This window comes from Aotus nancymaae, unplaced genomic scaffold (genome assembly GCF_030222135.1).
Source record: "Aotus nancymaae isolate 86718 unplaced genomic scaffold, 86718_ANA_hifiasm-v0.15.2.pri h1tg000087l, whole genome shotgun sequence".
NCBI lineage: Eukaryota > Metazoa > Chordata > Mammalia > Primates > Aotidae > Aotus > Aotus nancymaae.
The window spans coordinates 470,365-487,018 of NW_026988502.1; the positions used below are offsets into that span (position 1 = coordinate 470,365).

The following is a 16,654-nucleotide window of genomic DNA, read 5'->3' on the forward strand; positions in this document are numbered from 1 at the left end:
CCTCCTTCTATGTCCTGGTGTGACGTGGACATCTCGACATGGGCCCTGTCCTCCCTCTGTGTCCTGGTGTGATGTGGACATGTGGACACAGTGCCCAGCCTTCCTCCCTGTGTGTCATGGTGTGACGAGGATCCCTGGACATGGGGCCTGTCCTCCCTCTGTGTCCTGGTGTGATGTGAAACCCTGGACACGGGGTCTGTCCTCCCTGTATGTCCTGGTGTGACGTGGACCGCTGCACATGGGGCCTGTCCTCACTGTGTGTCTGCTGTGATGTGGACATGTGGACACAGGGCCCAGCCTTCCTCCCTCTATGTCATGGTGTGATGTGGACCTCTGGACAGGGGGCCTGTCCTCCCTCTGTGTCCTGGTGTGATGTGGAAACCGGGAAATGGGGCCTATTCTCCCTCTCTGTCCTGGTGTGATATGGACGTGTGGACAAAGAGCCCAGCCTTCCTCCCTCTATGTCCTGGTGTGACGTGTACGCCTGGACATGGAACCTGTCCTCCCTCTGTATCCTGTTGTGATGTGGACCCCTGGACACAATGCCTGTTCTCCCTCTATATCCTGGTGTGACGTGGACCCCTGGACATGGGGCCGGTCCTCCCTCTGTGTCCTGTTCTGATGTGGAGGTGTGGACACAGGACCCAGCCGTCCTCCCTCGATATCCTGGTGTGTCGTGAAACTCGGGAAATGAGGCCTGTCCTCCCTCTGTGTCCTGGTGTGATGTGGACGTGTGGACACAGGGCCCAGCCTTCCTCCCTCTGTGTCCTGGTGTGATGTGGACCCCGGACATGGAGCCTGTCCTCCCTCGGTGTCCTCGTGTGACATGGACCCCTGGACATGGAGCCTGTCCTCCCTCTGTGTCCTTGTCTGATGTGGAGGTGTGGACACAGGGCGCAACCTTCGTCCATCTCTGTCCTGGTGTGACGTTAACCCATAGACATGGAGCCTGTCCTCCCTCTGTGTCCTGGTGTGATGTGGATGTGTGGACACAGGACCCAGTCTTCCTCCATGTCATGGTGTGACATGGACACCTGGACACGGGGTCTGTCCTTCCTCGGTCTCCTGATGTAACAATCACCCCTAGACACAGGGCCTGTCCTTGCTCTGTGTCCTGTTGTGATGTGGACGTGTGGACACTGGACCCAGGCTTCCTCCCTGTATGTCCTGGTGTGACGTGGACCCCTGGACATGGGGCCTGTCCTCCCTCTGTGTCCTGGTGTCCTGTGGATGTCTGGACACGGGGCCTGTCCTTCCACTGTGTCCTGGACCCCTGGACATATATCCTGTCCTCCCTCTGTGTCCCGGTGTGATGTGGCAGTGTGGAAATGCGGCCCAGCTGTCCTCCCACTGTTTCCTGGTGTCATGTGGACCCCTGTTCATGCGGCCTCTCCTCGCTCTGTGTCCTGGTATCATGTGGACGTGTGGACACAGGGCCCTGCCTTCCTCCCTCTATGTCATCGTGTGATTAGGACTGCTTGACATGGGGCCTGTCCTCCCTCTGTGTCCTGGTGTGATGTGGACCCCTGGACATGGGTCCTGTCCTCCCTCTATATCCTGGTTTGATGTGGACCCCTGGACATGGGGCCTGTCCTCTCTCTGTGTCCTGGTGTGATGTGGACCCCTGGACACAGGGCCTGTCCTCCCTCTGTGTCCTGGTGTGAGGTGGAACCCTGGACACGGGGCCTGTACTTCCTCTGTGTACTGGTGTGACATTCACATTTGGACAAAGGGCCTGTCCTCCCTCTGTTTCCCCGTGTTATGTGGATGTGTGGACTCATGACCCAACCTTCCTCCCTCTATGCCCTGGTGTGACATGAACTCGTGGACATGGGGCCTGTACTTCCTCTGTGTCCTGGTGTGATGTGGACGTGTGGACGCATGGCCCAGCCTTCCTCCCTCTATGTCCTGGTGTGACGTGGACCCCTGGACATGGGGCCTCTCCTCCCTCTGTGTCCTGGTGTGATGTGGACCCCTGGACATGGGGCTTCTCCTCCCTCTGTGTCCTGGTGTGATGTGGACGTGTGGACAAAGGGCCCAGCCTTCCTCCCCCTATGTCCTGGTGTGACATGGACTCCTGGACACCTGACCTGTCCTCCGTCTGTGTCCTTTTTTGATGTGGACCCCTGGACATCGGCCCAGTACTCCCTCAGTGTCCTCGTGTGATGTCGACCCCTGGACATCGGGCCTCTCCTTCCTCTGTGTCTTGGTGTGACATAGTCCCCTGGACACGAGGCCTGTCCTCCCTCTGTGTCATGGTGTGATGTGGACCCCTGGACATGGGGCCTGTCCTCCCTCTATATCCTGGTGTGACGTGGGCCCCTGGATATGGGGCCTGTCCTCACTGTGTGTCTTGCTGTGATGTGGACGTCTAGACACAGGGCGCAACCTTCCTCCCGGTATTTCCTGGTGTGACGTGCACCCAAGGACATGGGTCCTGTCATCCCACTGTGTCCTGGTATGATGTGGAACCCTGGTCACGTGTCCTGTCCTTCCTCTGTGTCCTGGTGTGACATTCAAACCAGGACACAGGGCCTGTCCTCCCTCAGTGTCCCAGTATGATGTGGACGTGTGGACACAGTGCCCAGCGTTCCTCCCTGTATGTCCTGGTGTGACATGAACCCGTGGACATGGGGCCTGTCCTTCCTCTGTGTCCTGCAGTGATGTTGAAACCTGGACACAGGGCCTGTCCTCCCTCTAATTGCTGCTGTGACTTGTACCCTGGTCATGGAGCCTGTCCTCCCTCTGTGTCCTGGTGTGATGTGGATGTGTGGACACAGGACCCAGGCTTCCTCCGTCTGTGCTGTGACATGGACACCTGGACATGTGGCCTGTCCTTCCACTGTGTCCTGGACCCCTGTGCATATGGCCTGTCCTCCCTCTGTGTCCTCGTGTGACGTGGACCCCTGGACATGGGGCCTGTCCTCCCTCTGTGTCCTTGTCTGATGTGGAGGTGTGAACACAGGGCGCAACCTTCGTCCATCTCTGTCCTGGTGTGACGTGAACCCAGCTGCATGTCCAGCATGGAGCCTGTCCTCCCTCTGTGTCCTGGTGTGATGTGGATTTGTGGACACAGGACCCAGCCTTCCTCTGTCTATGCTGTGACACGGACACCTAGACACATGGCCTGTCCTTCCACTGTGTCCTGGACCCCTGGACATATGGCCTGTCCTCCCTCTCTGTCCTGGTGTGATGTGGCAGTGTGCACACGCGGCCCAGCCCTCCTCCCACTGAGTCCTGGTGTGATGTGGACCCCTGGACATGGGGCTTGTCCTCCCTCTGTGTCCTGGTGTGATGTGGGCCCCTGGACATGGGGCCTGTCCTCCCTCTGTGTCCCAGTGTGATGTGGAGGTGTGGACACAGGGCCCAGCCTTCCTCCCTCTATGTCCTGGTTTGACGTGAACCCGTGAAAATGGGGCCTGTCCTCCCTCTGTGTTCTGGTGTGATGTGGACGTTTGGACAGAGGGCCCAGCCTTGCTCCCTCTATGTCCTGGTGTGACTGGGAACCCTGGACTTGGGGCCTGTCCTCCCTCTGTGTCCTGGTGTGATGTGGACCCCTGGACACGGGGCCTGTCCTACATCTGTGTCCTGGTGTGAAAGGGACCCCTGGACACAGGACTTGTTCTCCCTCTGTGTCCTGGTGTGACGTGTACCGCTGGACACCGTGCCTGTAGTCCCTCTATGTCCTGGTGTGACAGGGACGTCTGGACATGGGGCCTGTCCTTCCTCTGTCTCCTGATGTGATGTGGACGTGTGGACACAGGGCTCAGCCTCCCTACTTGTATGTCATGGTGTGACGAGGACCCCTGGACACGGGGCCTGTCCTCCTTGTAAGTCCTGGTGTGACGTGGAAACCTGGACATGGGGCCTGTCCTCCCTCTGTGTCCTCGTGTGATGTGGACCCCTGGACATGGGGCCTGTCCTCCCTCTGTGTCCTGGTGTGAGGTGGACCCCTGGACACGGGGCCTGTACTTCCTCTGTGTACTGGTTTGACGTGTACCCCTGGACACAGGGCCTGTCCTTCCTCTGTGTCCTGGTGTGACATTCACATGAGGACACAGGGCCTGTCCTCACTCTGTGTCCCCGTGTGATGTGGATGCGTGGACACAGGGCCCAGCCTTCCTCCCTCTATGTCCTAGTGTGACATGAACCCGTGGACATGGGGCCTGTGCTCCCTCTGTGTCCTGGTGTGATGTGGACGTGTGGACACAGGGCCCAGCCTTCCTCCCTCCATGTCCTGGTGTGACGTGGACCCGTGGACATGGGGCCTGTCCTCCCTCTGTGTCCTGGTCTGTTGTGGACGTGTGGACACAGGGCCCAGCCTTCCTGCATCTCTGTCCTGGTGTAACGTGCACCACTGGACATGGAGCCTTTCCTTCCTCTGTGTCCTAGCGTTATGTGGACGTGTGGACACTGGACCCAGCCTTCCTCCCTCTGTCATGGTGTGACCTCGGCCCTTGTACATGGGGCCTCTCCTTCCTCTGTCTCCTGGTGTGATGTGGACCCCTGGACACAGGGCGTGTCCTCCCTGTATGTCCTGGTGTGACCTTCACACCTGGAAACAGGGCCTATCCTCCCTCTATGTCCTGGTGTGACATGGACCCCTGGATATGGGGCCTGTCCTCACTGTGTGTCTTGCTGTAATGTGGTCATGTGGACACAGGGCGCTGCCTTCCTCCATCTATTTCCTCTTGTGATGTGGACCCCTGGACATGGGGCCTGTCCTCCCACTGTGTCCTGGTGTGATGTGGAACGCTGGACACATGTCCTGTCCTTCCTATGTGTCCTGGTGTGACCTTCACACCTGGAAACAGGGCCTGTCCTCCCTCTGTGTCCTGGTGTGACATGGACCCCTGGATATGGGGCCTGTCCTCACTTTGAGTCTTGCTGTGATGTGGACGTGTGGACACAGGGTGTTGCCTTTCTCTGTCCATTTCCTCGTGTGACGTGGATCCCTTGACATGGGGCCTGTCCTCCCACTGTGTCCTGGTGTGATGTGGAACCCTGGACACAGGTCCTGTCCTCCCTCTGTGTCCCGGTGTGATGTGGACGTGTGGACACAGGGACCAAAGTTCCTCCCTCTATATCCTGGTGTGTCGTGAAAACCTGGACATGGGGCCTGTCCTCCATCTGTCTCCCGGTGTGATATGGACGTGTGGACATGGCCCTGCGTTCCTCCCTCTGTGTCTTGTTTTGACGTGGACTCGTGGTCAACTGGCGTGTCCTCCATCTGTGTCCTGATGTCATGTGGACCCCTGGATATGGGGCCACTCCTCCTCTGTGTCCTGGTTTGAAAAGGAACCCTTGGACACGGGGCCTGTTCTCACTCTGTCTCCTGGTGTAATGTAGACCCCTGGACACCTGGTCTGTCCTCCTTTTATGTCCTGGTTTGACGTGGACACCTGAACATGGGGCCTGTTCTCCATGTCCTGGTGTGATTTGGACCCCTGGACACGGGGCCTGTCCCCCCTCTGTGTCCTGGTGTGATGTGGACATGTGGAAACAGGGCCCAACATTCCCCTTCTATGTCCTGGTGTGATGTGGACATCTCGACATGTGGCTTGTCCTCCCTCCATGTCCTGGTGTGATGTGGACCCCTGGATACGGGGCCTGTCCTCCCTCTATATCCTGGTGTGACAGACCCCTGGACATGGGGCCTCTCCTCCCTCTGTGTCCTGGTGTGATGTGCACATGTGGAAAGAGGGCCCCCCCTTCCTCCCTCTATGTCCTTGTGTGATGTAAATCCCTGGACACCTGGCTTGTCCTCCATCTGTGTCCTGGTGTGATGTGGACCCCTGGACACGGGGCCTGTTCTCCCTCTGTGTCCTGGTGTGATGTAGACCCCTGGACACCTGGTCTGTCCTCCTTCTATGTCCTGGTTTGACGTGGACGCCTGAACATGGGGCCTGTCCTCACTGTTTGTCTTGCTGTGATGTGGACGTCTGGACACAGCGCAGCCGTCCTCCCTCTATTTCCTGGTGTGACGTGGACCTCTTGACATGGAATTTGTCCTCCCTCTGTGTCCTGGTGTCATGTCGACCCCTGGATACGGGGCCTGTCCTTCTTCTGTATCCTGGTGTGATGTGGAACCCTGGACATGGGGACTGTCCTCCCACTGTGTCCTGGTGTGACGTGGAACCCTGGACACAGGACCTGTCCTCCCTCTTTGTCCTGGTGTGACGTGAACCCGTGGACATGGGGCCTGTCCTCCCTCTGTGTCCTCATGGGACATGGATCCCTGGACATGGGACCTCTCCTCCCTCTGTGTCCTGGTGTGATGGGGACATGTGGACACAGTGCCCAGCCTTCCTCCCTCTATATCCTGGTGCGATGTGGACTCCTGGACACCTAGACTGTCCTCTGTCTGTGTCCTAGTGTGATGTGGACCCCTGGACATGGGGTCTCTCCTCCCTCAGTGTTCTCGTGTGCTGTGGACCCCTGTACATGGGACCTGTCCTTTCTCTGTGTCCTGGTGTAACTAGAACCCCTGGACACGGGGCCTGTCCTTCCTCTGTCTACTGGTATAACAATCACCCCTGGACACTGCGGCTGTCCTCGCTCTGTGTCCTGTTGTGATGCGGAGGTGTGGACACAGGGTCGAGACTTCCTCCCTCTATATCCTGTTGTGTCATGAAACCCTGGACATGGGGCCTGTCCTCCCTCTGTGTCATGGTGTGATGGGGACCCCTGGACACATGGCCTGTCCTCCCTCTGTGTCCTGGTGTGATGTGGCAGTGTGTACACACGGCCCAACCTTCATCCCACTGTGCCCTGGTGTGACGTGGAGCTGTGAACACAGGGCTTGTTCTCCTGCTGTGTCCTGGTGTGATGTGGACATGTGGACAGAGGTCCCAGCCTTCCTCCATCTATGTCCTGGTGTGACGTGGACTGCTGGTCACCTGGCCTGTCCTTCATCTGTGTCCTGCTGTAACGTGGACCCCGGACATGGGGCCAGTCCTCCCTCTGTATCTTCGTGTGATGTGGAACCCTGGATATCGGGCATGTCCTTCTTCTGTCTTCTGGTGTGATATGGACTCCTGGACATGGGGCCTATCCTTCCTCTGTCTCCTGGTGTAACAATCACCCCTAGACACAGGGCCTGTCCTCGCTCTGTGTCCTGGTGTGATGTGGACCTGTGGACACGGAGCCCAGCCTTCCTCCATCTGTGTCCTGGTGTGTCGTGAAACCCTGGACATGGGGCCTGTCCTCCCTCTGTGTCCTGGTGTGATGTAGGCCCCTTGACACAGAGCCTATCCTCCCTCTATGTCCTGGTTTGACGTGGACCCCTGGACATTGGACCTCTCGTCCCTCTGTGTCCTGGTGTGATGTGGACGTGTGGACACAGTACCCAGACTTTCTCCCTCTATGTCATGGTGTGACGTGGACCCCTGGAAATGGGGCCTGTCCTCCCATCTCTATCCTGGTGTGATGTGGACGTGTCGACACAGGGCCCAGCCTTCCTCCCTCTTTGTCCTCGTGTGACATGGACTCCTGGACACCTGGCCTGTTCTCCCTCTGTATCCTGGTGCGATGTGGACCCCTGTACATGGGGCATGTTCTCCCTCTGTGTCCTGGTGTGATGTGGACCCCTGTACATGGGGCATGTTCTCCCTCTGTGTCCTGGTGTGATGTGGACCCGTGGACACGGGGCCTGTCCTCCCTTTGTTTTCTGGTGTGATATGGATGTGTGGACACAGGGCCCAGCCTACCTCCCTCTATGTCATGGTATAACGAGGACCCCTGGACATGGTGCCTGTCCTCCCTCTGTGTCCTGTTGTGATGTGGACCCCTGGACACGGGGCTGTCCTCCCTCTAAGTCCTGGTGTGACGTTGATCCCTGGACATGGGGCCTGTCCTGCCTCTGTGTCCTGGTCAGATGTGGACATGTAGAGACACAGCCGAGCCTTCCTCCCTCTATGTCCTGGTGTGACGTGGACCTCTGGATATTGGGCCTGTCCTCCCTCTGTGTCCTGGTGTGATGTGGACCCCTGGACATGGGGTCTATTCTACCTCTTTGTGCTGGTGTGACGTGGACCCCTGGACACGGGGCCTGTCCTCCCTCTGTGTCCTGAGGTGATGTGGATCCCTTAACATAGGACCAGTTCACCCTCTATGTCCTGGTGTGACGTGGTCCACTGGACATAGGGCCTATCTGGCCTCTGTGTCTTGGTGTGATGTGGACCTGTGGACACGGGGCCCAGCCTTCCTATCTCTATGTCCTGATGTGACGTGGACCCCTGGACATGGGGCCTGTCCTCCATCTGTGTCCTGGTGTTATGTGGACGTGTTAACACAGGGCCCAGCCTTCCTCCCTCTATGTCCTGCTGTGACGTTGACCCCTGGACATGGGGCCTGTACTCCATTTGTGGCCCGGTGTGCCGTGAACCCCAAGACACAGGGCCTGTCCTCCCTCTGTGTCCTGGTGTGATGTGGACCCCTGGACACGACGTTTTCTCCCTCTGTGTCCTGGTATAATGGGAACCCCTGGACATAGGGCCTGTCTTCTTACTGTGTCCTGGTGTGATGTGAACGAGTGGAAAGAAGTCCCAACCTTCCTCCCTCTGTGTCCTGGTGTGACGAGGACCCCTGGGCGTGGGTCCTATCCTCCCTATGTGTCCTGGTGTGATGTGGACCCCTGGACATGCGACCTGTACTCGCTCTATGTCCTGGTGTTACCTGGACTCCTGGGCATGGGGCCTGTCCTCCCTCTGTGTCCTAGTGTGATGTGGATCCCTGGACATGGAGCGTGTCCTTCCTCTATGTCTTCGTGTGACATGGACCCCTGGACACAGGGCCTGTCCTCTGTCTGTGTCCTGGTGTGATGTGGACGTTTGGAGATAATGCTCAGCCTTCGTTCCTCTAGGTCCTCTTGTGATGTGGACCGTTGGTCACGGGGCCTGTCCTCCCTCTGTGTCCTGGGGTGATGTAGACCCCTGTACACGGGGCCTATCCTCCCTCTTTGTCCTGGTGTGATGTTGGCACATGGACACAGGTCACAGCCTTCCTCCCTCTATGTCCCGGTGTGATGTGGAACCCTGGACACAGGGCCTGTCCTCCGTCTTTGTGCTGGTGTGATGTGGACCTGTGGTCACGGCACCCAGCCCCTCCTCCCCCTCTGTGTCCTGGGTCGCCGGGTGTGGGCCGTAATGCGGGCGGGGACCTCCAGTGGGCTGAGGTATGTCTCGTCCATGCCTTGGGGCTCCCTCTCTTGTGTGAGCCGAGGGTTGTGAAAGGTGCTTGAGTTAAGTGGGCTGAGTGTGGGGCACTGGAAATGCTGGGACTTCCCGGTTGACAGTGCCCTTGTGTGCTTCAAGGTGTGCTTGCCAACCCCTCCCGATGCCCGGAACGGAAGCTCTTGGTCGGGGCACTACCTTTGATGCAAAGCCCTCTTCTCCTCTGGAACATTCCTTCAGCCCATGATTGAGTTTCAAATACTGAGGACGGGGAGCACCCCCTCCAATAGCAAGAAGGGACACCAGGTGGAGATAAATGTTTATTTTATTTTATTTTATTTTATTTATTTATTTATTTATTTATTTATTTTGATTTGGAGTCTTGCTCTGTTGCCCAGGCTGGAGGGCAGTGGTGTGATCTCGGCTCACTGCAAACTTTGCCTCCCAAGCTCAAGAGATTCTCCTGCCTCAGGCTCCCAAGTATCTGGGATCACAACACCCACCACCACTCCTGTCTAAGTTTTTGTATTTTTAGTAGAGATGGGGTTTCACCATGTTGGCCAGGCTGGTCTCAAACTCCTGACCTCATGTGATCTGCCTGCCTCAGCCTCCCAAAGTGCTGGGATTACAGGTATCAGCTACTGTGCCCGGCCTGAGCTGGCTTCTTTTAAACCATCACCAATTCCATTCCCCCTCTCCTTCCTGAGAAGCAAAAAGGACCTAGAAATAGAAATTCCATTTAACCCAGCAATCCCATTACTGGGTATATATCCAAAGGATTATAAATCGTTCTACTATAAGGACACATGCACATGAATGTTCATTGCAGCACAGTTTACAATAGCAAAGACCTGGAACCAACCCAAATGCCCATCGATGATAGACCGGACAGGAAAAATGTGGCACGTATACACCATGGAATATTATGCAGCCATCAAAAACGATGAATTCGCGTCCTTTGTAGGGACATGGATGAACCTGGAAACCATCATTCTCAGGAAACTGACACAAGAACACAAAATCAAACATTGCATGTTTTCACTCATAGACGGGTGTTGAACAAAGGGAACACATGGACACAGGGAGGGGAGCACTATACACTGTGGTCTGTTGGGGGGGAATGGGAGGGACCGTGGCGGGTGGGGAGTTGGGGAGAGATAGCATGGGGAGAAATGCCACATATAGGTGAAGGGGAGGAAGGCAGCAAATCACACTGCCACGTATGCACCTATGCAACAATCTTGCGTGTTTTTCACATGTACCCCAAAACCTAAAATGCAATTAAAAAAAAAAAAGGAGGCCGGGCGCGGTGGCTCAAGCCTGTAATCCCAGCACTTTGGGAGGCCAAGGCGGGTGGATCACAAGGTCAAGAGATCGAGACCATCCTGGTCAACATAGTGAAACCCCGTCTCTACTAATACAAAAAATTAGCTGGGCACGGTGGCACGTGCCTGTAATCCCAGCTACTCAGGAGGCTGAGGCAGGAGAATTGCCTGAACCCAGGAGGCGGAGGTTGCGGTGAGCCGAGATCACGCCATTGCACTCCAGCGTGGGTAACAAGCGAAACTCCGTCTCAAAAAAAAAAAAAAAAAAAAAAAGGAAAGGAAAAAAGGCCAGGCATGGTGGCTCACACCTGTAATTCCAGCAGTTTGAGAGGCCGAGGTAGGCGGATCACATGAGGTCAGGAGTTCGAAACCAGCCTGACTAACATGGTGAAACCCCATCTCTACTGAAAACACAAAAATTATCCGGGTGTGGTGGCGGGCACCTGTAGTCCCAGCTTCTCGGGAGCCTGAGGCAGGAGAGTCACTTGAACCCGGGAGTGGGAGGCTGCAGTGAGGTGAGATCGCACCACTGCACTCCAGCCTGGGCGATCGAGGAAGATTCCATCTCAAAAAGAAAAAAACAAGTAACTTCTATTTCCAATATTTACGGTTCCTGAAATTGCCTCCTGACATATTTTCAGTTCGGCATAAAGGTTTCTCTGTACACAGTGAACTGTGAGGTAACAGAAAGTGTAAACAGACCAGAACCTACTCTTCTGCCGACCGCTGAGTTTCAGCCAAAGGCAGCCAAATGTTGAAACCGGGTTCAAATAAGGTAAACGCCAAGCTGCCACCAATGCGGCTGTTTCTGTGCCTGGCTTCTGCCTCCCCTCCCTCCCTCCCTCCCTCCCTTTTTTCCTTTCTCCCTTCTTCCTTCTTCCTTTTTCCTTTCCCTTCCCTTCCCTTCTTCCCTTCCCTCCCCTCCCATCCCCTCCCTTTCCCTCTCCCCCTTCCCTTCCCGGTTTCCCTTCCCTCCCGTCCCCTCCCCTCCCCTCCCCTTCCCCCTTCCCTTCCCCCTTCCCCCTTCCCTTCCCCCTTCCCTCCCCTCCGCTCTTCCCTCTCCTCCCCTTCCTTCTCCTCCCCTTTCCTCACCTCCGCTCTCCTCCACTCTCCTTCCCTCCACTTCCCTACCCTTCCCTACCCTCCACTCTCCTTCCCCCTTCCCTCCCCTCCCCTCCCCTTCCCCCTTCCCTCCCCTCCCCTTCTCCCCTTCCCACCCCTCCCCTTCTCCCCTTCCCACCCCTCCCCTTGCCCTTCCCTTCCCTCTTCTTCTCCCCTTCCCTCCATTTCCCCCTTTCCCACCCCTCCTCTCCCCTCCCCTTCCCTCCCTTCCCCTCCCTTCCCCCTTCCGCCTTCCCCTCCCCTTCTCTTCCCCCTCCCCTTCCCTCCCCTCCCCCTTCCCTCCCCTCCCCTCTACTCACCTTTCCTTTCACCCTTCCCTTCCCTGTTCCCTTCTTTCCTTCCCTGCTTCCCTCCCCTTCCCTCCCCTCCTCTCCCCTCTGCTCCCCTTTCTTTCCCCCTTCACTTCCCCGTTCCCTTCTTTCCTTTGCTTCTTTCCTTCCCTTGTTCCCCTCCCTTCCCTTCCCCTTCCATTTCTCCCTTCCCCGCTTCCCTCCCCGCTCCCCTTCCCTTATCCCCCCAACTTCCTTTCCTTTCCTGAGATGGAGATTCTCTCGTCACCCAGGCTGGAGTGCAGTGGCACAATGTCAGCTCACGGCAACCTCCACCTCCTGGATTCAAGGAATTCTCCTGCCTCAGCCTCCCGAGTAGCTGGGATCACAGGCACATGCCACCACACCCGGCTAATTTTTGTATTTTTAGTAGAGACGGGGTTTCATGATATTGGTCAGTCTGGTCTCGCAGTCCTGACCTCAGGTGATCCGCCTACCTCAGCCTCCCAAAGTGCTCGGATCACAAGTGTGAATCAGACCTTGCCCAGCCTCAGAGCAAGCTTTTATCCAGGTAGCCAGCTTCAGAGAGGATAGATGGGAAAGATTTCTTATCAGACTTCAGGTCTGTGTTGATGTGAGTGCTGTGTTTTTCATATAATGTGCTTGCTGGACCTACAGAATGACGCTCGGCCCCTACCCCACTTCCCACCATGGCGGGAACCAGTCTTTCAGGCTGTAGAGTGCCCTGCTCAAGGAGGCAGTCCATTCAGATGGTTGGGGAGCCTTTCAATTTTAATTTTGGTTTACAGGTTCTGTAGATTATGCAAAAGGTAGATTAAGGAGAGCAAAACAGGCCAGGTGCGGTGGCTCAGGCCTGTAACCCCAGCACTTTGGGAGGCTGAGGCAGGCGGGTCACCTGAGGTCAGCAGCTCAAGACCCATCTGACCAACATAGTGAAGCCCCGTGTCTACTAAAAAATACAAAAATTGGGCCAGACGTGGTGGCTCACACCTGTAATCCAAGCACTTTGCAGGCCAAAGCGGGTGGATCACCTGAGGTTGTGAGTTCAAGATCAGCCTGACCGACATGGTGAAACCCCGTCTTCAAAGACAAAAAAAAAATACAAAAATTGACACAGCGTCGTGGCTCACTCCTGTAATCCCATCACTTTGGGAGGTTGAGGCATGTGGATCACCTGAGGTCAGGAGTTTGAGACCAGCCTGGCCAAGATGATGAAACCCCGTCTCTACTGAAAACACAAAAATCAGCCGGGCATGGTGGCGGGCACCTGTAGTCCCAGCTACTCAGGAGGCTGAGGCAGGAGAATCGCTTGAACCCGGGAGGCGGAGGCTGTGGTGAGCCGAGACTGTGCCACTGCGCTCCAGCCTGGGCGACAAGAGCAAAAGTCTGTCTCAAAAAAAAAAAAAAGGAAAAAAATGAGCAAGGTTTGGCACGGTGGCTCACGCCTGTAATCCCAGCAATCTGGGAGGCCAAGGCGGGTGAATCACTTGAGGTCAGGAGTTTGAGACCAGCCTGGCCAATATGGCAAAACCCCGTCTCTACTAAAAATACAAAATTAGCCGGGCGTGGTGCCGGGCCCCTGTATTCCCAGCTACTCAGGAGGCTGAGGCAGGAGAATCACTTGGACCCAGGAGCCAGAGGATGCAGTGAGCCAAGATCGTGCCAATGCACTCCAGCCTGGGCTACAGAGTAAAACTCTGTCTTAAAAAAACAAGAAACAAAAAACCCCAGCTCACAGGTTGGGCAAAGGAGCAGGCTTTTGTCAACCTGGTCTCTTGCCCTTACCCAGGAATAAGGTTACACAGTTTAGAAATGCGGTTTTTTTTGTTTGTTTGTTTGTTTTTGAGACGGAGTTTCAGTCTTGTCGCCCAGGCTGGAGTGCAATGCCGCAATCTCAGCTCACTGCATCCTCTGCCTCCCAGGTTTAAGCGATTCAGTTCTCCTGCCTCAGCCTCCCGAGTAGCTGGGATTACAGGCATGTGCCACCACACCCAACTAATTTTTTGTATTTTTGCCAGAGACGGGGTTTCACCATGTTGGTCAGGCTGGTCTCAAACTCCTGACCTCAGATGGTCCGCCCGCCTCAGCCTCCCAAGGTGCCGGGATGACAGGCATGAGCCACCGTGCCCGGCCTAGAAATAAGCCTTAAAAGCCACTGAGAGAACTTGGCCTTAACCTTCTGCTGACTTTGCTGTCTTCTGGTCTTGGAGTGAGCTCAGCTGGCCAACACAGGGACAGGGGAACCTACCTACCCCTGGGGGAGCTCCTTCAAGCACAGCCTGCAGCCCCCTTCGCCCTGCCCCCACAGAGATTCTGGCTCAGCATATCTACATGGACCCTCAAAATTTTCATTTCCAATTATGCAGCGACCCAATTTTCACAATCACTGGTCAGTGTCAACACTCTCTATAAGCCTCATAACAAATGTCACAGACTTTGTGCCGAACACAACAGCATTCTTCTCTGTCTCCCACATGGGGATTCGGACGTGGGCATCTTTGGGGCCATTATTCTGTCTCCCACATGGGGATTAGGACGAGGACATCTTGGGGGCCATGATTCTCTCTCCTTCATGGGGATTAGGATGTGGACATCTTTGGGGACATTATTCTGTCTCCCACATGGGGATTAGGACGTGGACATCTTTGTGCAATCATTCGGTCTCCCACATGGGATTAGGACGTGGACATCTTTGGGGTCATTATTCTGTCTCCCACATGGGGATTAGGACGTGGACATCTGGGGCCATTATTCTGTCTCCCACATGGGGATTAGGATGTGGGCATCTTTGTGCCATTATTCTGTCTCCCACATGGGGATTAGGACTTGGACATCTCTGGGGCCATTATTTTGTCCCCACATGGGGATTAGGATGTGGCCATCTTTGGGGCCATTATTCCTGAGATCTGAGCCTCTAACCATGTGAATAAGAGGGGTAAACGGGCGGGTGGAGGCGGGTGGTTGTGTGATGTCTCCACCTACTCACTGTTCCAGGAGGGCTGTTTGTGGGCGGCATCAACCTCACCGAGAACCTGCAGTACATCCTGGTGCACCCATCAGAGTCCCCGGAGAAGATGATGATGCCCAACCTGCTGTGCCTGCGGTTGTGGGTCTGGGAGCAGTGCCTGAGGCCGGGGTCCCACTGCACCAACGTCATCACGGGAGACTTCATCGGCGAGGACAGCTTTGTCAGCGATGTCATCACACTCGACCAGAAGCTGCTGTGGTGCTGACAGGGACCCTTCCTAAGTCTGGGACACGGCGGCTGCAGGTTCACCCCCGACGTCCCAAGTATTGTGCCTTATGTGTGGGCCAGATATCGGTGATCAGGGGACCCATCCTATGCCTTCTCTTTCTTTTTGTTAAGAAATAGAGATGGGATCTTGCTGTGCTGGCCAGGCTGGTCTCTATGGGGTCTTGACCTCCTAGCCTAAAGTAATCCTCCCAGCTCAGCCTCCCAAAGTGATGGGATGACTTTTTTCTGTATTCTTCCTGCTGTGGTGACTGCAGCCCTCACAGACCCCGAGAAAGACGGCCCTCCCACAAGTCACTAATTGCTAAACCCAATAACAATGCCCTTGGGAGCTGGCCTCCCCTGTGCAAGCCAGCATCCCCTCGGCTAGTTCCCACACACCAAGCCAGTATTTCCTTTTTTGAGACAGAGTCTCTGTCGCCCACGCTGGAGTGCGGTGGCGCGATCTCAGCTCACCGAAACCTCCACTTCCTGGGTTCAAGTGATTCTCCCCCCGCAGCCTCCCAAGTAGCTGGGATTACAGGCACCTGCCACCACCACACCTGGCTAATTTTTGTATTTTTCACCACGTTGGCCAGGCTGGTTTTGAACTCCTCACGTCAGGTGATCCGCTTGCCTCAGCCTCCCAAATGTTGGGATTAGAGGCGTGAGCGACCGCGCCCAGCTTGATATTTCTTGCAATTATTTTTAGGGACAGGGTCTTGCTCTGTTGCCCAGGCTGGAGTGCAGTGGTGCAGTGATAGCTCGCTTCGCCTCAACCTCCTGGGGTCAAGTGATCCTCTCCCCTCAGCCTCCCGAGTAGCTGGGACTACAGGTGCACACCCCCACACCCAGCAGATGTTTGTAATTTTGGTAGAGATGGGGTTTCACCATGTTGCAGAGTCTGGTTTCAAATTCCTGGGCTCCAGGGAACCTGCTGTCTTACCTTTCAGAGTTGCTAGGACCACAGGTGTGCACCACCACGCCCAGCTTATTTTATTTTTCTGTAGAGACATGGTCTGGCTATGTTGTCCAGGTTGGTCTCAAACTCCTAGGCTCAGGTAATCCTCCCACCTCAACCTCCCATGGAAGCCAGGACCTCAGGTGTCAGCCAGCAAGCCCAGCTAATTATATTTTTTTTGTAGAGACGGGGTCTGGCTCTGTTGCTCAGCCTGGAGTGCAGTGACACAATCACAGCTCCGTGTAACCTTCAACTCCTGAGCTAGCAATCCCCCCACCTCAGCTTCCCAAGTAGCTGGGACTGTAGGTGTAAACCACCATGCCCAGGTAATTATTACTATTATTATGTTTGAGATGGAGTCTTATCCTGTTGCCCAGGCTGGAGTGCAGTGGTGCAATCTCGGCTCACTGCAACCCCCGCCTCCTGGGTTCAAGCGATTCTGGTGCGTCAGGCTCCCAAGCAGCTGGGATTACAGGTGCCCACAATCATGCCCGGAGTACTTTTTGTGTTTTTAGTAGAGATGGCATTTCTTTTTAAAATTTATTTATTTT

General features: G+C 55.7%; 1 pseudogene; it reads left to right on the forward strand.

Annotated features, from left to right (window-relative positions):
• The window catches only part of LOC135271604 (PI-PLC X domain-containing protein 1-like), a 32,600-nt pseudogene extending 16,952 nt beyond the window's left edge, over positions 1–15,648 (forward strand).
• Positions 15,649–16,654: the final 1,006 nt, after the last annotated feature.